Genomic DNA, 23,984 nt, shown 5'->3' with positions numbered 1-23,984 from the left:
CAGTCACTACTGATACCAACTATAACTGAAAATAGTTGCAAGTTTTAATGGTCATTGTTAAAAAATAAAAAAATCCTTAAATGGCTTAAGGGTTTCAAATTGTGTGAGCCTTCTATATAAGCGAGCTCTACTGTATGTCATTGCCATATGTGGGTTACTTTGCTATCTGTTGAAAAACGGTAAATACCAGGAGACATTTCTTTTGGCCGATATGGCTTGTGCCTGTAATAAGGTGATATAATTAATATAAGATCTCACGAGCGAAATGCAATTAAATTAACATTTACAGAATCACCATTGCTGTTCTTGTGAAGCAGTATCAGTGGAAGAGAGGAAGGATTGCCCAGTGGTTAGGGCACTAACCTAGGACATAGAGATATGGATTCAACTCCCTACTCTGGCTCAGACTTCCTGCATGACCTTGGGCAAGTCACACTTTGTCTTTGCCTCAGTTCCTTTTCTGTATAATGGAGTTAATAACTCTTTTCTACCTCACAGGGAGTGTTGAGGATGAACACATAAAAGATCAAGGCCCTCATTACCATAGTACATAAGTACATTAGATAACTTTTGTGTGGAATGCTAAATATCAATAATGGGGCAGTCCCTTTAAAAAAGGGACCATTGACAAACATACAGTGCCTGGGCTTGCCTTCAGGTACTTAGGAAACATCCATGAAGGTTCCATTAGCTATATCCTCTCAAGAGAGGATTTGTTTACAATGATGACATGCCTACTGCAATGCACTGCAATGTCTGTTTTGTTTGTTCTTTGAAGTAGCTTCCACAGGTAACACACTAATATTATTTCAGGAGGTTTTCTATTGTTCTCCACTCTCTGAATTAACAACAACAGATAGCTTGGGAACATTTGTTTGATGGAATGGAGACAGCTACTGCTGATAAATTGCTTTGTTTCTAAACTATGTGGGTGGCTTTTGTGCTTTATAAGTATGATTTCCACACCTGTGGATATTTGCTAGTCAGTAGGACCATTAGCAAATACAGATACTGTGTAATTTTAGGTACATTTTGGCCACATTTCATACATTATGGGTCAGATCCTTAGCGGGTATAAATCAGGGTCAGTCAATTTACAGCAGCTGAGGATCTGACACTTGCTCTTAATTTGTGAAGTACCTTCCCTGTATATATTGCACTGCCTTTGCAATAATTCTCAGAGGGTGCTTACTACAGTGAGGTGAAGCATGAATAGATGCATATAAAAGAGTTTGCTTTAGCTATACAGTATACTGGCTTAAAAAGACAATCTGGCCCATGACCTGCAATAATTTATGAAGTCTCCACAGGCCCAAGAAATAATTAAAATGTGGTACCAAAAGGCAGTGTTTATACTTTAAAAATGTACAGTGTATGTAAGGGGGAGATCTTGACAACCAGCAGACTGCCTAATGCTTTTAGGCCACTGCCAGTAACTGGAATATCAATTAATTTTCTCATTGCTAAAAGCAGCTAAGCTAGCCACTAGACCTTTGCAGGAACTTTAGCATTACCAAGGCAAGCCAGAGGAGGGGGCAACCACTCAAAGACCACTGCAGATGTTAGTAATTATTGTTTTTTGAGGTGTTCTGCTAACCTATTGCGGACATGTGTAAGTGCTTGAGACTAAATTAAGTAAAAACTTTAAATGAAGACACTCTTGTTGGTGTTATTTAGACCAACCACGTATCAGATGGATGTGCTGTGCCCAATTGATTTACTTCCTGACACCACCTTGCAAAGAGTAAAGTTGCCAAGAGCTTTGGGTTTAGAAAACGCTGGGTAATGTGCCAGAAGTGGCTGAAGGTGAATCAATGATGAAAAGGTTTAACTACAACAGACAGGACCAAACTGCATTTCAGCACCACTGCAGATACCAGTGTTGAGCCTTGCTTGAGAGATGATGAGAAGGACTTTTTCCTTAAGGAGTCAATATTTTTGCAAGGTGTGTGAAATGCTAAAATAATGGTCTGTGGTAACTGGAGAGGTGCCCTGTAGGTCCAGCTCAGTTTATGCGTATATTGAGATTATTTCTTTATCGTTCCAAACTCCTGCCCTTGGATATTATAAACAAAAAGTGTATGTCATTTAATTGTGAATGTATTGAAAAAGATGTTTGAAGGCTCAAGGACCTTTCTGTCATCAAGAATATTAAACAAGGTGCACCAGAGGGGTGGAACTAGGAGAGAGAAGAGTGCTATTGCTCTGTAATCACAGACCAGGTGCAAAGTAAATAAATCTGCAAAAATGTTCACTGGAACAGTTGTGTTTAATGTGCACCCCAATGTTCTCTCCTCCCACACACACAGCATATATAGGATGGGAGGAAGGGTGGCCTTGGGGTCAAGACATTAGACTGGACTCAGAAGAACTGGGTTCAGTTCATGACTCTGTGTCAGACACCCCAGGTGGTCTAAGAGAAAATAGAAATCTCTGTGCCTGAGTTTTCCCTCTGTGAAACAGGGATAATAATCCTTCCCTTGTAGCTAATTCTTCGGGGCAGGGACTTAAAAATGTGTGTCTTCCTAGCACAATTGGGTTCTGATCTTGGTTGGAGCCTGTCGGTACTCCTGTAGTGTGAACAATAACCACTAATAACCCATGTGTCTGACGAAGTGGGTATTCACCCACGAAAGCTTATGCTCCAATACTTCTGTTAGTCTTAAAGGTGCCACAGGACTCTCTGTTGCTTTTTACAGATCCAGACTAACAGGGCTACCCCTCTGATACTTAATAACCACTAGTAATAGTCAGTGAGAGAAAGGGTCAGCTGCGGTGCAAAGTATGCTTCTGTTGTGTCAAAGCATAGCAAAAATAAGTGAAAATCTGGCTGGGGATGGGGTGGGGCTCATGTTGATGTGGTTCAATGACTAAGATAAATACCTCAGGTTCTCTTCTCCAGAAGAAAAATGAGACAACAGGTTGCAAGGCAGTCTTCTGCACCATTACCCAGCCTGACTGTGCAAGTGTTAATGGAAATAGCCAATGCTGTGCACTATGCAAGGGGCATTTAAAAAAGAGGCAGTGTTTGGAAAAAAAATAGTACCCCCAGAATGCTAAGGTCAGAGTTACAGGGCTAGTTGCACATTTGTCCCCTTTCTGGTCTCTCTGAATGCATCCTTTCAGGTGTCTTTGCCTATCCAGGGCTACTGTGGGTCAATGTGATTACCCATTAAGTCATATTGGATTTAGGTACCTGTGGTTCTTCCCTTCAGGAGTCTGTGACCAGTGGTGAATACTGTGATAGACAGCCTTCTTAAAGCATAGCAGTGTTTAATCTCAACAGTAGAAGTAAAGCATGACGATACAAGGATTTTAAAACAATGAACAGTTTATATGCATGTCTATCTTACCTAGAGAGTTACCATCACATGATGGAAACCTAGGCAAGCTTAACTTCTTCAGACACCCCAGCAGATTTCTGTGTGTGTCAGTCTTTTCCCCTTGAACAACTCCCCAATAACTACCTCCCCCCACCGAGAGAGTGAGTCATTTTTTTTATTCAGCCAGAGTTCTTTGTTTTTTCAGTTTCCAGGCTTTTGGGCCCTGTTGTCGTAAAACAGTTTGATAGGCTCAGTGGAAGGTTAAGCCAATCTCATTGGGGCCAGCTGCTCTCCCTTGTCCTGTAAAAATAACCCAAGTGTTTTCTGGGGGAAAGAGAGTGCCTTATCTGGAGTTATTGTTTTGCCTTCCTGCTTGTTCCCCCAACTGCCCAGGATAGCCGTACTGCAAACATCCCCAAAAGTACTGACACTATTCAGACATTATCAGAGCAGCTCCACATCCATCACAGTTCCTGCAAAGAGTGAATCTTTGTCACATTTTCTCACACATTGATATAATTCCTTTCATACCAAAGGATCCCAAGTCATGTTACAGCCTTAGGCCCCAATTCCGCAATGACATACACACGTTTAACTTTAATTCTTGAATAGTCACAAGGACTTGAAGGGGGTGACTTCATAGATGACCCAGTGATGTTCATAAATCTTAGCAGGATTAGGTCCTTAGCGTACCATAAGCAAACTATAGTAGAGGTCACTTCATCCATGAGTGACATGCAGTCATCTCTGGGAAGAAATACAAATATCTGTTTAACTACACAAAACAGTACTATACAAGAGTTTAGGCTAAGGCAGTGAAGAATACCTCATCCAGTGGAAACTGACGATGGAATTGTAGGGAGCTATACTAGAGTTACCCATATTGGAACCTAACCAGCTAGAGGTGAACAATCAGGGAGTCAGTGAGATGGCATTATTGTTAACAATAATTTCTATTACTGTAACACCCAAAGCCCACAATGATAAGCCCGTCCCCACTTCGCTAAGTGCTGCACAAGGTTTGGCAGGGTTGGTTTGGATACACATACAAAATGTCAGCTACTACTTTGAAGCTTTTCCTTTCTTCTCCAAACCTCTTTGGTTTGAAAGTCAGGCTGGAATTCTTTCAGAGCAAATCCCTGATCATAGGGCTGTATGTGAAATACTTCAACATGGTATTTTCCACAAAGGGGCTGTTGCTGCCTACCTGCCCAAGCCTGAGCTGCACAGTCAATGGCAGTAACCCTTACTTACGCAGCACCTAAAGTAATTGCATCTGATTCTGTATTATCTATTTTGTTTATATAGCATTATCAGTCTGTATTGTTGTCCAGCAGGGAAACTACAACAAAGTAAATCCATTCCCCAAAGAGCTTATATGTTAAAGAATCCACAATTGCAAATGAAGTCAATGGGATCTTCAGGTGCTCAGCTAGAATGTTTAATGAAATAGGTATAGTTTTAAAGGTTTTTCTAAGGTATTTTGTAATGTCTATTCCAGCCCTGACCAAAACCTGGTGACATGGAGGCATGCACAAAAAATTTCAACTGTTCGCCCTTGTAAGATTCAAGTTCAGTTTGAATTTGGAGCAAAGTTTTGGGCTCGCTTTTCTTTTCCCTGAATTAGTTCACCTGTCCCTGTAATCTATACAGATAGGTATGTTTGAGTTTTGCATTTGTGAACTGGCATTTTATGCCAGCTGTTCTCTTTTCCATATGTTCTTTAACCTAGCTGGGGACAGCTGCAACGTGTTAGGCTGATTGTCCCATTGCAAGTTGAGTAACCCGTATTCAAGAATATGCATCCACTTGCTGGGGGGAAAAGTAGACAAGGTAGCATTCAGAGTAAGTAACATTGCTAAAAGAGAAAATCTGTGTAATATACATAATTTATTTCTGGTTAGGGTTCTAAATCAGTATCTATGAAAGTGACAGATTAATTGCAAAACGACTATAATGCAGGAGTAGAAACTTTAGTGTCTTCTGAACTGAGAAGCAGGCTCTGTATGTGTTCGCCAAAAACTGATATTCTGCTGATAATGATGTGTGGTCAGTTTGTTTATGTCTTACCCTGTTTTGTATTATTGTTATGGTGCACTGGCAGACAGCTGCCACACTACACTTCAGAGGAGGCAGCATTTTGTTAACTGATTTCTATATAAAGGACCAAATTCTACTTTTTCTTTCATTCATGCAACCCCATTGCATTCAGTGGTGTCACACAGCTGTACTTGAGGGCCGAATTTGGATCAAAGTCCTAAATGCTTTGATTATGTGAAATTAGTGTCCATTTATTATTTGTATATGCATTATGAACAGTGCAGGGATCTAGAATTTCTTTTCCTGTTTGAGAATATTACTGTCCAAAAGTTACCTACCAAGATTATGAAAATATCTTCATTTCACTTTACAGCTAGGGTAACTATCAGGGGTGGGCGGAATCTTCCTAACAGTGGGGGAGAGGGGGCCCCATGGGAACCCAAACTGTGGCCCCACCCTGCCATGCCGCCCTTCCCCCCGAACCCCTGCCCTTGTGCTACCCTTTCCCTGCCCCCTTCCTGCCGAGGCTCCACCCTCACACCACCTCTTCCCCCTGAGACCCTCCTTCCCCCCCCATCATTCATCCTTACGGTCGGTAAAAAGTGGGAGGGCTATAAAAGTGGTAGGGCCATGGCCTCCTGCTTCCCCCCCCCCCATTCCAGCGCCCCTGGTAACCATACATCCTGATTTTGAGAATTTAATTTGGAAAACATTTTAAAACTTCCCCAGGGGATGAGACAGTTGAAATATCCAAATGGAAAGTACCTGGATCTTACTTAGCTGCCTATCACTTCTCTGTGTCACCTACCAACCTGTGCTTCCCCAAAGGGAGGATCTGTGTCAGACTGTCAATGGAGTTAATTATGATTTGGCACTAAATATTTATTAGGGGACTCCAGCCAAGCTGCTGCAACATGAATAGATATTGGAGTCAAATCAGTCAACCTGCTGTAGGGCTGACCCTTGATTTGAAGCCAACTGATGAATCAGGAGCTGGACTAGCATCTCTTATCATTTGTGCCTACACAAAGCCTTATTTTCCTACACCAGAACTCAGTTGTTGCAGCTTTGATCAGCAAATATTTCAGGTCATTCCATGAGTGAGAAGGAACAGCAAGCACACAGGCAGGTATCCTCAGTTTAAGAAGGACTGGCTGACACGCAAGAGACGAAGACTGAATTATTAGAGACCATAGAAGGCAAACAAGATTTGTACATAGAAAGGAGAATGCCTTCTGATCCAAGGGAGAGTCTAAGGCTAGGTCTACACTACAGGGGGGGGGGGGGGGTCGACCTAAGATACGCAACTTCAGCTACATGAATAGCGTAGCTGAAGTTGTGTATTTTAGGTCGACTTATCTGGCTGTGAGGATGGCGGCGAGTCGACCGCTGCCACGCCGCCGTCGACTCCACTTCCGCCTCTTACCGCGGTGGATTTCCGGAGTCGACGGCAGAGCCATCAGGGATCGATTTTATCGCGTCTTCACTAGATGTGATAAGTCGATCCCCAATAGATCGATTGCTACCTGCCGATCCGGCGGGTAGTGAAGACGTGCCCTAAGTCAAAAGAGTTAGGAGAGGTGCTAGAAAGAGTGTGAACACACCCGTCTAACACAAAGAGCCAGGTTTACTCCCCTGCTGGATAAGCAATTCCCAATAACTTTAATGAGAGTTACTTCTATCCTGGGGGCTGTAATTGGGCCCAAGCCTGGAAGAGAAACAAAGAAGGAAAGCCATCTTTCACACCCACATACAACTGAAAGATAGATCATTTAAAGAGCCAGGTAAACTTCATAGTCAGCAAATACCAAAAGGAGATGAAAGACCAAACAAAATAAACACAATCCTAGCACAAAGGGAAAATAACTTAGAGCAAAAACCAGAGCAAAACCACAGGAAACAGAAGACAAAGAATTAATAAAGAAGCAAACTCTCGACAAAAGAAACCAACACTTAAATTGCCCATCTACTCTATGGGCCAGATCCTCAGTTGGTGAAAATCTGCATTGACTTCAGTGAGGCGAGGCTGCTTTACACTAGCCGAAACTATCATTCTAAATGTGCCAGTGGACAGTTCGGCACAAGCTTGTTCTTACACGCCCTTGTTTGGTTTGTAGTGTCTATGGGTAACATGAATATAGAACTGCATTTGGGGATTCCATTAAAGCTTATTGTATCTTAACAGAATGAAAAAGTAAAGGAAAAAATTAAGACAAAGCTTATGGTAAAGAAACCAAAAACCAGGAAAGAGAAGGAGAGAGACAATGAACATTTAAGGCAGTGGGGGAAAAAAAATCAGGAAAGAAAAGGGGGGAAATCCCATCAGAAACAGACAAAGGTTTTCTCTTTGCCTTTGTGATGTTTAATTGTCTGACACTGAACTTCTACCACCTTTTATCACCTTTATAGCAGCATTTTGCTCTTTTCCAGTTGCATCACTATTTATTTTATTGATGAGGATACACCTTCAAACCATTCAGAATTTGAAGTAACCTTTGACTTCTCTGACACTGAGGCCAAGATGAATTTAGGGAGAGAGACCTATACTATCAGAAGTTGCTGTGGTGCATCATTCAGACCGATGGGTATTGTTTTAAATGATTCAGAAATTCTGAGGAAGAAATAGTGAGATAGTTTCCATGAGTTTAGTGTCGAACACTGCACTGTGATCTGGTGAAGTGGGCTGAAGGATCCTTGTGCTTTTTGCTATGTTCAAGCACATAACAAAATAAATGTGACTTCTTCCTTCAGCTCTTGAATGCTGTATTCATAGCAAAATCTGCCATCACCTTGCTTTCACTGAAGATAAAAATGAAACTTCAAATGCAACTGCTCGAGTGACCTCAAGGCACTTTTAATGAGCATGGTCTCCACTTGATGGCTGCTTATTGTGTGCATTCGGTCTTCTGTGAATATTACTCTAAGTACCATGTCACTTTTTGGAAACGAAACAGAGCAGCATCACATGCCTTTAAACTGTCTACAATTCAAGCTTTGAATTGAGCAAAAATTCCAATTGATAAAATGGTTAAAGTTGTGGAAGAGATATAGTTTGGGGCAAAAGGACGGGGCTACATTTCTAAAGGTGTTTATGTGCCTAAAGATGAAGATAGGCAAGTTTGAAAATCCTACTAGGTGCCTAGGCACCTAAGACCCATTGAAAGCACATAGATGCTTTAGAAAATGCTGCTACGCACCTATATGCCATATCAAGTGGAGACCATTTAGGTGTCTAAATACCTTTTAAAAGCTGACCCTAAGTGATTTACCTTGTGTCACACAGGAAACCTATAGTCGAGCAGGAATTTGAACCCAGTCCCTCCAAGTCCTTGGTGAGTGCCTTCCCTACTAGAACATCTTTCAAATGTTACCTTTGTTTTCAATGGGGGCAGAATTAGGGCAACGCTTGAGTGCTTTTTGAAATCCCATCCTAAATGTACAGCAATAGAAACAGCTCAACAAAGAGTCTGAATATTAGTTATATTAGAATTAAAGGGCTTAATCCTGCTCCCAACTGTGCCTTCAATGGAGGCAGAATTGGGACCAAGGAGGTGGTTATACGGTACACAGTTTTCCAAAGCATATTACTTTCTCTTCACAGAGTTGGAACATTTTGTATGGTTTCAGTTCATAGGGGTTTTCACATCCAGTTTCCACTTTGAGTTTGGGGTTGAAATTAACCCAAAATTGAAAATCCAAACTTAGTCCTAACCTTTTTCTTCCTCTTCTCATCCCAAAGTATCTTTTGCAGACACAGGGAGCAGGGCAGCGTCACTGTTCATTGCTGTCCATGGCTCATTCCTCTAGTAAGCCCTGCCTGGTCATGTCCCCGTGTACGATGTTCCGCCATCTAATCAGTGGTCAGCCTCGAGGTCTGTCTGACCTTGGTTGTGTTTTACATTATTTTATTTGGCATCTTATAATCTGTTGTCTTCAGCAGTGTCCCCACCATCAGACACACAGATGAACATGATTTATTGGGGAAGAATGAACACAGTTTTTGTAAAGGGAAATCATGCCTCACCAATCTATTAGAAGTTCTTGAGGGAGGGGTCAACAAACATGTCAACAAGGGTCATCCACTGGATATAGTGTACTTGGGCTTTTAGAAGGCCTTTGACAAGGTCCCTCACCATTGGTCTGACACACTATGGTAATTTTTATGTTCTTATAATCTTTTTGATTGCAGCCAATCCCGTATCCTGACTTCACATCCTATTCTCCTTCTAACTTCTTCATTTGTCTTAAAATCATTCCACTTTACACCTACCATCTTCTGAAGAACTCTCATCTCTACTGCCTCCAACCTTCTGATGTCACCACTGCTGCATTTCAACACTTTGATGTCCCTTTTTTCATGATGCAACGACTTTGTCTTTTTGGTATTTATTATAAGTTCAAGTCAACAATACCAATTTTCTAAGGTAACAAACAGTAGCATGATTAATTCAAATCATCCAATGTCTAGCCCTCCAACTAGTCTAACATTCTTAATGTCCAGTTTAAAACCATGCTGAAAAATGACCATGATTTCATGCCCCCTTGTCTTATACCAAACTGTGACTTGAACAAGTCACTTAATTGTCCATCAGTTCTTATGGTACAGCAAAAGTCTTCATCCATACATTTTCTAATTGCAATTATCTTATCTGGAACTCCATATGAGTTTGCTACTTTTCCATAATGCTTCCCTCCACACCAAATCAAGTCAAATCCATTTAATTTGTCCTGACCATTGAGTTTAAAAATCCATCTGAACCTACACATTTGGCACAAATTCTAGGTTCATACAGAAGCCTTCTGTACCCTAGATCACTTTTTGACAATGAAACCATAGGCTACACTAGGCAAATTTCACCTGGTTTGGGTTTTCATTCTGAAGATTTCTCCCAGGTCTCATAACATGTACACCTCAGTGTCAAGGAAGCACCCTTTGGAGAGCACATATAACGTGCCTGAAGGAAAAGTAGATTAAAATCAGATTAAAAAAGATAACAGTAAAAGGGAAGGGAGTCCTAGGAGATTAAACAGGGCTAATAAACTCACGGCTGATTTGCTATTCCACATCTGAGCTAGGGATGCTTTCAATTACATTTTGGTTTAGGTCTTGTGCACATGTGCAATCATTTTAATATCTGTGATGAACAAGATAACACTGAAGGATTCGATTTTTTTTTATTATTTTAAGGCCGGAAATAACAACTTCTCCATGACCCCAAACATTGCCCACTTATTTCAACAATCATATAATTGATTGGAATTGCATCTAGAGCATTTGAGAGGTGAAAATTGAAAAAGATTGAAATAAATATATGATCTATGCAAATGCATTACAAGAGGTCAGCGAGCGAGAACCAGAGAGGGCTGAATACCTCACCAAGCCTAAAATTGTACATTTCTCCCTGGAGAGAAGTTGTCATGTTTATATTAAAATGGCAGGCCCAATGGAAACATTCAAGCTGTGGACTCAAAAATGGCCTTAAAGTAGTTACAGGAAGTAAGACAACTACAATGGATGAACAGAGACTAGATGTCTTTGTAAGAGTTTTGGATTATTCAGACAGAAACAATTTGACTTAGCATTGTCATTAACTTCAGAGGGGTCCTTTGATGCTATCTGAGAGGAAGCAGAAGCTTTGAAGTTGAATGGTAGAATAGATATGTATAAATTGTACTCTGCGTACGCTGTTATTGCACCGTTATTGTCAGCAATTATTTCAAGAAGTGACCTTAGAGAGAGAAAGCGGCCTGCCTTGCTGCAAAAAGCAACCTCGGCAACAACACATGGAAATGCATTAGATTTCGCAAACCTCGGCAAGCTCATTAGCTGTGCCCTTAGTTTTCCCTCTTCAAAAAGCCTATCTTGAACCTAGTGTTCATTTTAATGAATCACACAACAAATGAAGTAGCTTTATGGTAAGCGGAGTGACAGAATCACCCAATTTTGCCACTAGGCTATGAATGCCCCAAAATAAGTTCTGCTCCTTGATGGCGCAAAATCCAAAAATCTAATTTAAAAAATAATAATGCAATGAGCAGTAATAATGCTCATAACAAATAATGATAGTGAGTAAAACAGTCTCCAAAGAAAATATAGGGAAAAACCCTACAACCCAAACCAACAAAAACCCCTCAAACAAAACCTTACATAGAAATACTCAGTCAAAGCTAGCCCCCGCCCCACAAAAAAATAAAAAAAAAAGAAAAAGAAAAAAGAAAACAATGGTTTTAAGAAGATCCTAAAGAAATCAGGCCACCAAAAGAAAGGTGATGCTTACCACAATACAAATCTCGTGGACTGTGCACTAGGCAGAGACATGGGACATGTAGATTCTATTTCTGGCTTTGTCACTTACTGTCACCTTTCTGTTCTCAGCTTCCCTACCTCCAAAAAAGAGAATAATGAAACTTGCCTCCTATATAAAATGCCTTCAGATCTATGAATGGAGAATGATTTATAAGAACGAGGTATTTCTTTTATTATAAAATGTTTAACGTTGAGTCTTTCAAACCAAAGATTCAGGGAGTGCAAAGTAGGGCATTTATTTGGATTGATAAGAGTCTATAGGACTCATCTTATGCTCTGAGTGCCTATTACATACATTAAAATACATAATACAAATAATAGCTTATGGGTTTTATGGCACCTTTCATCATAGTACAGGAATTGTTTTATTAGCAAAATGGAAAATTATAAATTGGAGGGGGGGGGGAGACACACATTCCAGCCAAAGCCCACCTACTCCCTCATAGAGGATGGCAGTGACTTTTGTCACTACTTGTACATAGCTACCAGTAAGAAATATAAACTTGTACTATGCTTGAGTTGTCTGATTACGATATTTTTTGAACCCAAATAATAAAATTGGATAAGGATTTAACTGGCTAGAAAGAAAGATCCTTCTTAAAGACACTGGTGCAGCAATTGGACATCACCTGTGCTAGGCTGTCTTTCTTTATGTTGCCAGAGCCTTCAAGCTTGGTAGCTCTTAAACTTCTAGAGATCATCTTAATTTTCCTATAAGATCATCTATTTTCCTACAAGAAAGCTGATGTGTTTAGAACAGCCTTAGTGTAGTGTTCATTAGTCAACGAGAGGGTGTATTTTCAAAGTGCTGAAGGGTAGGTATGTGTGAGCAGAAATCTCATTATCTGTTAATGGGATTTGTGCATCTATAGCCTTTGAAAATCCCCCACACAAAGAGGACAAAGATATTTCAATTTCATATTCTTTGTTTTCCAAGACTTCTGAACTATTCTTTTGCTGATATAGGTCTTTGGTGAAACAAAATAACACTCTGTACAGTACACCTTCATTTACATAATAGAAACTTGTTTCTTGCCAGATCCTTTTATCCTGTCCCTCACATAAATTTTGGCATGGTTTGGCACAAACGCTAGAAGGAACTTGGAGGGAGAACGTACCAGGAACAGTCACCTAAAGGCTTCTAGGAAGTATTTAAAAATCTGATCATGCTGAAAGCAAATGATCAAAGGTCAATACATTGAACACTTCTTTTTAACAGAACTCTTAAGAATTGTCAGACAGTGCTGGTCCATCACGAACCTGCATGAGCAGGAATTGGAATGACAGATATGCCTCGTGGTGTTGACAGCAAGAACCTCCAGCTGAAAATGTAAATATGTCTCATGTCATTTTGATGCATAGATGTTGTGTGTGTATAAATTATGCCATGATAGGTGTTGTGTGTTCATAATGAAAGTGATGGTTTAATTAAACTAACCACTTCCAGTTCACTCAGAGAGGCGAACTTTTCAGTGTTGTGGGGCATAACACATTTTCCACCTGAAGTTTTATTTTTCAAGCTACTGTTTTACTTTTCGCCTGAGGCTCAAATAAATGTGCCTCAGTGACAACTCAGTCCTCCCCATGGAGGCTCTGCAGCCACTAAAGTCTTACATCAGAGATTTTGGGGTCTGCAACAGAGAGAAAATGTCTTCAGCCCAAAGAAGGGGAAACAATATACAACATAATCACATAGGTTTCGTTTGGGTTATACTTGCGGATGGATATGGGTGCCTATTTCTGGTAGGGAGGGGGCACATGTTCAGTATCATCCGATTTTAACCTGCGGGGAGGGGAGGGCAAACATATCAGTTCAAAAAGATCAAGGTGCTCCAAGCAATACTCCAGAGCAGAGTTCCTGCCTTGTCATGCTCCTCTGTACCACTCAAGGTTGTGTGGAGGGACAGCGGCTGCAGAATGCTCTGCTCTGACTATCCCCAGGGGATTGCTGCCAGCTGGCACAAGCTTGGGAGCTTCTCTAACCTGAGCTGTGTCAGAAAAATCAGAGAGCCATAACAGGTAGTTGGTTCTCAGCTTCTCCTCTTTAGCCACTCTGGGCTGCTCCATGTGTGGGAGGGGAGCCATCCTTTGCTAGTTGAGCTCCTGTCTTGCTTTTTTCTGGGCCTCTCACATCTCAGGAGGGAAGCAGGCAATGGAGCAGCCAGAGCTACTCTTTCCTGCCTTCTCTGCGATGCAGCAGGTGGTCAGCAGGGACACTGATGAAGGAAGGAAAAGACAGCAGCTGCTCTGAGTGCTCCCAGCTCACATGAGAGGCAGAGCTGCTCCTGGGACTGCAGGGGAAGTGGTAGGGAGCAAAGGAGGAAGCTTTGGCCCTTACTGCCCTTCCATAGCAATGCAGCTGAATTACATACTTCAACAGTACAAGGCAAGGCTCGGGGGCACATTTTCTTGTTAGAAAGATGAGTGGCAACAAGCAGCAGCTGGTACTGGCTGGACATGGAACTTGGTTTCAGTGCCTAAATATCCTGTTATATGCATGACAACCATGTGAGGTTCAAGAGTAGAACTGGTTGAAAAAATGCTACATAGAATCATAGAATATCAGGGTTGAAGGGACCTCAGGAGGTCATCTAGTCCAACCCCCTGCTCAAAGCAGGACCAATCCCCAACTAAATCAAAATTTATTTTAAATGAAAATGTTTTGAAGGAAACCAAAAGCAATTCTAGACAGTGCAATTCAGTTTTTTGCCCCTTTTCTCCCTTTAACCCATTTTCTGTTAAAAATGTACATTGCAGTCAAAAAGCCATTTTTGGTCAAAAATATATTCTGCTTAAGAGATGGATCCTGAGGCTTAGATTCTCAATAAATCAAATCAATAGGAATTGGAGGTCAATGGAACTACCCCAGTTGAGATTCTGACCCTACATGTGGTTAAATCCTACTCACATATATATATATATACATCTTAGAACTGTAACGTGAAGAAAACACTGATACGTTTCACAATAGCAGAAGTCTTTCCTAATCACACAATCATTGATGTGAAAAGCAAGATATCACCTGTTTTTACAAATATAACAGTACCCTGCTACATAATACTTTCCTTATATAGTGATGGTCTGTAAATATCAGCTGCTTCATAAATGTAACTCATGAAACACATGACCATGACCAGGGAACAAGAATACAACATGCTATCTTATCCTGTTTTGGATCTAAATGTTCTCGCTTTCAACAAGCTCCATAGCTCCATATCCAGGAAACAAGTTCTTTACTTCCCTCTATTCCAGGCATTCACAAGTCCTATTAACTTCCCAAATCAATAAAGACTGATGACAGGTAAGAAAGAGGAAGGGGAGCTGTGAAGATGTTCCTATAGATCATAATCAAGTAGTAGTGAGAGGACAGGTGACGGGCCTACCACGTCAGCTCTCTCCCATGACCCTGTTGGTCCCATTGCTCATACTGTAGCATTGCTTGTCACCACTAAGTCCAACTCCTCCTTGGGGTCTGGGCCGTTTGTAGCCATCATGAAGAAAGGGGAGCTCCTGCTCCACTTTGCTGGCAGGTTTTGTGGCCTATCAGTTCTGCTGCTCCCTCAGCGGCCAGTCTGGTTGGGACGCAAAGAGGCAATTTCTCCCTAGTCCCACTTACTCCTTTGTGCCCAGATCCAAGGTCTGAGTAGCCTGCTTAGGGGTGTAAAATGAGTTCTTACTCCTTTGTGTGGTATGTGTCCAAATCTAGCCCTGTTTATATTGCAGTAGAACATAGATGCCCCAATCAGGGCTTTATGATAAGTGTCATACAAACACAGAGTATAATTCACTCTATATCCTCTACTGGGGTCACTAGCATTGAATAATCTGATTACAATATTATGTATAATTGTATATTTACAATCTAGTGTATATGTGTAGTGTAGTTTATATGCAATAAACTAAGTAACAAAACATTAAGATTTACGGTAGGCACTGATTATCTCAAGCTCAGTTCAGCTAATGAGCAAGCCAGTCACAGTCAACAAGCTCCTAAATTCTGCTACAGACTAACAAAGCAGCTTGAAATTATTTTGGAATATAATGAGCTCTGATCAATTACAATTATTCATTGCTGGACATCTTGGTCTATTATGCAGTCCAGTGTAAGTGTAATTGTCTTATTATAATGATATGAGTAGAGGTTCATAGAGATAAGAAGACTAATGTAGCTCTCTGGGACAATTATAGTCTATTGTCCATTAGCCAAAATGAAGTAAGCTCAGTTTTCATTAGTAAGAACCTCAGACTACAGCATAAGAGGGTGAGAGGGGAAGAGGAAGATGATCTGATGCACGAGTCATCCTGTTTGTCCTCTTTTGGCTGGGCTCCAGCACTTAACAGACTTGAAACCTTATCACTGCATAAGACCCCGTTTCTCTTCCCATCCAAAAAATCAATTACATGTTACTGATAATAAGCATGATGACTTGCTCTTTCCTGACTGGACCAGTGACTGTTTCCTTTCTAGATACATTTTCTTCACCGTCTACTGCTCATCAGTGTTGCAAATCTAATTTACTTTGTGCATGATATAAAAGTGACCTAATATGACTGGATAAAAAAATGCCTTGCACAAAAACTTCTTTACAATGTAGCTTTATTTAATGAGAAGATTTATTACATATTTGGCATCTTTAGATTTTATATATTTATTTTCTTACGAGGGAGAATTTTGTTACATGTTTTAGTACCTCATATGGCCTTTCTCTATATATGGTAGAATTGTTGAACAGACGAATACATAAACCCATGAAACAATGAAAAATCCATAAACACTGGTGATTAGATTAAAAAACAATGCCATTAGTGTATAAGAACACACATTTTAGGACTGAGAGCCTCAGATATTTACTAGAAACAAAGACTTGTGTCTAAAATAACCCCACTGTGAGACTGTTCTCCAATGACTTGTACCCATTCTCTGGAACTGAAAAAAAAATGCTGCTTACCCCATAAAAGTCTTATGTGGAGCACAGCTGAACATAACCTGCTCAGATGCAATTATCCATGTTTCATTTAGCTGTGTGATCCTCCTGATGGCTTAGAGTATTTTCTCCTTTAATAAGAGAAAGCATTTACATTTCATTAACATGCAACTCCAAGATGGAGTTTCTTCTGAGCATTTTGTGAGAGAATGAAAAAACACTTCTTGTGCCCTATCTCAGCAGCAATAATAATAATACAGGGAGTTAAACGGTGGCCATTTAATGGAGAAGGCTCTTTTCAATTTAAGCTAACTGTACAAGGTGTGTTTTGCTTATGTAAATATATATAAACATAGATGTTAATTTAGATTAGAGACACACTGGCTCTGAGACCTCTATTACCCACATGCCACCTGAGACCATCTATAAGTATCCGTGAACCAGCATATTTAATGCTACAATGTGGAGATGCTACAGTATGGATTTTTGCTGGCATAGCTGTGTCAGTCTGCATTGTGAAGAAGAGTGGATCACTGCCCAACATAGCCGTGCCAGTAGATGTTCCTGGGTAGATACACTGGCAAAACTGTGCTTGTACCAGTGTAGCTTGTTTTGCTCGTGGGAGTTGGTTTCACTATGCTGGTACAAAGTGAATTTTTGCTGATATAGCTGCATCCCCATGGGGAGTGCTTTGCTGGAATAGTATACCAGTACACAGGTAAAGTGTCCCTAGTATAGACATACCCTAGCAATTACTGAGTTTCTAAGGACCCAGGAGTGCTTGCACAGTCCCCAGTTTTGTGCATGGACCTGACTGCTTAGATGCACAAAACTGCATGCTCAAAACTCAGCCACAAGTATGCTCAGGCCACTTAGAAAATTTGGTCTAGGATATAATCCCCTCCAGAAACTCAATGGGCCTGATTCTCAATTAAGTAGGTGACTTTAAGTCCTCTTTACATTGTCAGAATGCTATAAAGTAGGAGAAAATTATATTTATATTCATTTTAAGATCTCTTTACATGACTAGAGCAGTGTGAAGGGGCCTTAGTATAAATGAAAATCAGGTCCAACAAATTGAAAGGGCTAATTCTGTTTTCACACTGAAGTAAATAGCAGCATGATAGGGATTGAAGTATTGTCTAACCTGAATAATTCATACATCATGAAAAATGGTTGCTGGAGTCTGATAAGAAATACTTTCTCCCATTCCATGTTCTGGCCACCATGTTTTTTTTGTGTTAACTCCATTTGCTCAGTGGGAACAATTGGTGCAACCATGAGATCTTGACCAGCAGTTGTGAAATCAGTGCATGTCATGCCTGTAGGTGCACAAAGCCAGAGAGAGGCTGCAGTACCCCTTACATATTCCATTTCAAATGGAACATTCTGCTATGCAGTGGGCTCAGTTTGGACCTAAATGGCAACATGAAAGTAGCATCGTTCTTGCAATGCAATCAGACGTGAGCATAAGCTGCTCCTCCTCTTTTTCTTTCCTGTTGTGCTTTGTGAGCATCATTTATGGGGAAAAGCTTGAAAACATGAACCCTGCAGTTCAAAAACCAGAAGGCAAATAAAAAGAACCCATTTATTATTATTATTATTATTATTGTTGTTGTTATTATTATTTTATTATTGAAATTTATCAGTTTCCAAGCCATATCCTGATATTGGGGGCATTGATTGATGACCTGCAAATGTCTGGGGTTGGCCACAGTGAAACTGATCTTTTTGTAAAAAGAACGGGAGTACTTGTGGCACTGTAGAGACTAACAAATTTATTTGAGCATAAGCTTTCGTGGGCTACAGCCCACTTCATCGGATGCATGCAGTGGAAAATACAGTAGGAAGATATATATATATATATATATACACAGAGAACATGAAACAATGGGTGTTGCCATACACTCTCTAACGAGAGTGATCAGTTAAGGTGAGCTATTACCAGCAGGAGAGAAAAAAAAATTTTGTAGTGGTAATCCAAATGGTCCATTTGAAGCAGTTGACAAGAAGTTGTGAGGAACAGTGTGTGTGTGGGGGGAAATAAACATGGGGAAATAGTTTTATTTTGTGTAATGACCCATCCACTCCCAGTCTTTATTTAAGCCTAATTTAATGGTGTCCATTTTGCAAATTAATTCCAATTCAGCAGTCTCTCGTTGGAGTCTGTTTTTGAAAGGGTTTTTTTTTGTAATATTGCGACTTTTAGGTCTGTAATCGAGTGACCAGGGAGATTGAAGTGTTCTCCGACTGTTTTTTGAATGTTATAATTCTTGACGTCTGATTTGTGTCCATTTATTCTTTTACGTAGAGACTGTCTGGTTTGGCCAATGTACATGGCAGAGGGACATTGCTGGCACATGATGGCATATATCACATTGGTAGATGTGCAGGTGAACGAGCCTCTGATAGTGTGGCTGATGTGATTAGGTCCTATGATGGTGTCCCCGAATAGATATGTGGACAGAGTTGGCAACGGGCTTTGTTGCAAGGATAGGTGCCTGGGTTAGTGTTTTTGTTGTGTGGTCTGTGGTTGCTAGTAAGAATTTGCTTCAGGTTGGGGGGCTGTCTGTAAGCAAGGACTGGCCTGTCTCCCAAGATCTGTGAGAGTGATGGATCGTCCTTCAGGATAGGTTGTAGATCCTTGATGATGTGCTGGAGAGGTTTTAGTTGGGGGCCGAAGGTGACGGTTAGCGGCGTTCTGTTAATTTCTTTGTTGGGTCTGTCCTGTAGTAGGTGACTTCTGGGTACTCTTCTGGCTCTGTCAATCTGTTTCTTCACTTCAGCAGGTGGGTATTGTAGTTGTAAGAACACTTGATAGAGATCTTGTAGGTGTTTGTCTCTGTCTGAGGGGTTGGAGCAAATGCGATTGTATCATAGAGCTTGGTTGTAGACAATGGATCGTGTGGTGTGGTCTGGATGAAAGCTGGAGGCATGTAGGTAAGTATAGCGGTCAGTAGGCTTCCGGTATAGGGTGGTGTTTATGTGACCATCGCTTATTAGCACTGTGTGTCCAGGAAGTGGATCTCTTGTGTGGACTGGGCCAGGCTGAAGTTGATGGTGGGATGGAAATTGTTGAAAACATGGTAGAATTCCTCAAGGGTTTATTTTCCATGGGTCCAGATGATGAAGATGTCATCAATGTAGCGCAAGTAGACCAGGGGCCTTGGGGGATGAGAGCTGAGGAACCGTTGTTCTAAGTCAGCCATAAAAATGTTGGCATACTGTGGGGCCATGCGGGTACCCATAGCAGTGCCGCTGATTTGAAGGTACACATTGTCCCCAAATGTGAAATAGTTATGGATGAGGACAAAGTCACAAAGTTCTGCCACCAGGTTTGCCGTGACATTATCGGGGATGCTGTTCCTGATGGCTTGGAGTCCATCTTTGTGTGGAATGTTGGTGTAGAGGGCTTCTACATCCATAGTGGCTAGGATGGTGTTTTTAGGAAGATCACCAATGGATTGTAGTTTCCTCAGGAAGTCAGTGGTGTCTCGAAGATAGCTAGGAGTTCTGGTAGCGTAGGGCCTGAGGAGGGAGTCTACGTAGCCAGACAATCCTGCTGTCAGGGTGCCAATGCCTGAGATGATGGGGCGTTCAGGATTTCCAGGTTTATGGATCTTGGGTAGCAGATAGAATACCCCTGCTCGAGGTTCTAGGGGTGTGTCTGTGCGGATTTGCTCTTGTGCTTTTTCAGGAAGTTTCTTGAGCAGATGGTGTAGTTTCTTTTGGTAACCCTCAGTGGGATCTGAGGGTAATGGCTTATAGAATGTGGTGTTGGAGAGCTGCCTAGCAGCCTCTTGTTCATATTCCGACCTATTCATGACAACGACAGCACCTCCTTTGTCAGCCTTTTTGATCTTTTTGTGGCAATCTCAGCAGACAGGCCTGGAAGATGAGCTGCCGTCACATCTCTAGGCTTGCCCTGCTGCTGTTGCTTAATGGGTTCATGAATACAGAGAGATCTTCAGTCTGCAGGGATAGCAATGTGGCACTCATTTAAATATGGCTTAGAAAACAAAACCAAAAAGGAAAAATCTGTGATTGAATGACTAAGATTTTATAACTAATTACATGGCTTGTTCCAGATACAGAATTTCAGGACCTTTGTTTTGTTTGGTTTTTCCCTCTGCTACAAGAGTATGGACAACATCTGGGACCTGATCCTTCTCCTAATGAAGTCACTGGTAATTCTTGGATCAAACCCTTAGTTTGCAGCCAAGAAATACAGGGAGGGAAAAGAGCTATAATTGACATGTTTCTGGTTTCTTCAGGAGGAAAGTTTACTGGGTTCGCTTTATTTAGTACTATGCAATCACAAAGCCATTTCTGTCTCTGTCGGTCTGTCTCTTTCTCTAGTGCACAACTCGTTGTTTACTTTTAACTCTTAACATTTTACTGCTTTTCCATTGCATCAATTGACTGGATGTTGGGAGAAAAGTTTCATTTTCTCGTGAGCGTCTTGGTGCTTTGAATCAAAGTTGCTTTCTTTTCTGAAACTGACTCACATGGCAATGAGAAGAGAACGTTTGAACTCATTCAGACAAATGACAGAGTTTGTCTTCAATGTAGTCTGACATCTAATGCACTTTGTGCTTCCTCTTCTGCAGCTGTCCTTTAGCCTCCTCTATCGAAAGGGATGTTTGATCCTGGCGTGGAGAAAAAATGACAGGAAGACATAAAAATAAAAAGTTACTTACACAAATGCTTGCTTACCTGCTGTTTCTTGATCCTGATGAGGTTGGAAAGCAACCTACTGCGAGATGTAGAATAAATATATTTTATTCCTGAAGTCCTAACTGATGACATCTAATGCCTGAAATACGCTGCCTGACTGTTCGTTACCCTGTGAGGATCGTTAGGGAATGAGATTCTCTGTGATCAAACTTCCTTAGCGGAAATGTTTTTTGTCAAAAACTTTTTTGGTGACTTTTCTCACTGTTAACTTTTCTTTTTATGGCTTTTCCATTGTTTGCTGATTTCACCTACCAGCCTGGGTGGCAACATTAGAATGCAACAGAGAGTCCTGTGGCACCTTTCAGACTAACAGATGTATTGGAGCATAAGCTTTCGTGGGTGAATGCCCACTTCGTCGGATGCATGTCACATGATCCAGACTAACGTGACTACCCCTCTGATACTTGACACATTAGAATGGAGGATGCTGATCTAAAGCAAAACACTTTTTTTCACATTTGCCAAATATTCACATTTGTGCAAATGAGTTGTAGATGCCAGCCTGAGAGTAGTGCTTGAGGGCAGCCTGCATGATACAGTGACACTAATCTACTTATTAAATACATCCCGGACAGCTTGATTTAAATAACAATAAAACTGTAATACAAATCAACAGAACAACCTGCATGGACACTTCCAAGAATTCAAAGTTAAGGCTGACAACTTGTTCTCATTCAGTTCTGACAAACAGGACAAACTGGCCTGATTTAAGCACATGCTGCCTGTCTTAACTTTGAACTTTCAGATTTGTAGGTTTAGTGTTATTTAAAGATAGCTTTTTGTATTGCTCTTTAAAAATAAAATCATACTATTTATAGAAGGTACAATTAACAGCTTCATGTATGTAACTGTCTGTGGGTAAATATTTAGGGGATCAGTTTTAAAAGGACCAGTGACTGGCTTCCTTCACCTGCAAAACATGTGTGTGTACGTACACACACTCTCTCTCTCTCTCTGCTGCTGAGCCCTCTCCTGTCTCACTACCTTCCAGGGCAGTCGGGGGCACTCAGCATTGGGCCCAAAGTTACCTGATATGTGCCCACCATAAGGTGGTTAAAGCATAAATACTCAGATGTGCTGCTGCAAACTCACTCCAGGTGCAGAAAGGAGCAGAAACTACAGCTTGCAGAAGGGAAGTCATTCTTTTGAAAATGTGGCACGTAAGTGGAATTTTTGCTTGGTGTGGGATTTCAGGATCAGGCCCTTCCACTGTTGATAGTTTAAACTGTGTACTGGAGACTAGTTGGAATAAAATAGTTCTATTAGATAAACATATATTCACTGTCTTTTTTTATGTCTATTAATAACATGATCAACCAAAAATGAAGTGAGCCACTAATGTGTCTGTCTATCTAGAGGTCAATATTTTTAAAAGTGCCTAAGTCCTATTGCCTAAGTCACTTAAGAATCTAAGTCCATACTGAGAAACCAACTCAATATTAACATGTATGTGAATCGTAGAACAAAAGTGAGGAAGAACAAGCTACTTTGGGTGCTCAATATCTGAATGTGAATAACTCCGTTTTATTTATTTCCTTATGTTTCAGCATAAGGGTTGTGGCCTAGGGCTACCCTATCTTGTGTTTGATGCTAAACTAGCCCCTGGCTTGCCTGAGAATAGGGGACCCACCAGAATGGCTTAAAACCACTATTTCCTACTGTGTTCCTGTTCCTGGGATGAGCACAGTTTAGCCAGAACAGAGAATCAGGTCCCAAATGCTATTGATCATGTGGTATTTCCCTTAATACCACATGGGGGGAGGGATCGCTCAGTGGTTTGAGCATTGGCCTGCTAAACCCAGGGTTTTGAGTTCGAGGGGGCCACTTAGGGATCAGGGGCAAAAATCAGTACTTGGTCTTGCTAGGGAAGGCAGGGGGCTGGACTCGATGACCTTTCAAGGTCCCTTCCAGTTCTAGGAGATAGGATATCTCCATTAATTAATTAAAAATTAATTAAGCAGCCAATAAAAAACTTAGCTGTAGTCACTGAAATGCTGGAATCCATTGGCTAGAACCTAGCAGTTCCATTCCTGTACATTTATATCTCCATACATACGAACTGCCCCTTGTTTTGGAGTGAGAATTCAATTTTTCCCCATTTTTTAGTTACTTTTCTCCCCTGCTCTATCCCTCTCTTAACTCAATGTATTAATGTACATCAGTGTTGTTGCAAGGTATGTCCCTATTTTTCTCCACAAAAGTCCTTATAGATTATGGAGGTTTGTAACAAATGCATGGCTACCTAAGACTTTGTGATTGTCACGGTGCTTCCCACAGCAATAGCAGGGATAGAACTCAGAACGTCCTGCTACACAACAAGAAGCCCCTGCCATTTGAAGGTAATGCAGACTTTTCAGAGTTCTTAACTGTATGAGTCTAGAACACACAGTGCCAGATCTCTCCAATAGAGGTCAGTAATACAGACACACACTGGCTCGTTCATTACAGTATTCACAATTATTGTGGCATATTATGCTATACATTGAAGATGTTAGGTCCTCTGGAAGGCCTCTCTATGATTTATAGATAGAGACACGTTACAGTGCTGTACTGCATGGTCTAGAGGAAGAGGCAGTCACATGTTTTAGGGTGCCACTGTAGCTTAGTCCAGTTCCAGCTCCATTTTCCTACTGTGTCTTGTGAGTCATTTGG

The sequence above is a fragment of the Emys orbicularis genome, chromosome 6 (genome assembly GCF_028017835.1).
Source record: "Emys orbicularis isolate rEmyOrb1 chromosome 6, rEmyOrb1.hap1, whole genome shotgun sequence".
In the NCBI taxonomy this organism is placed as follows: Eukaryota; Metazoa; Chordata; order Testudines; family Emydidae; genus Emys; species Emys orbicularis.
This window is presented reverse-complemented; position numbering follows the sequence as displayed.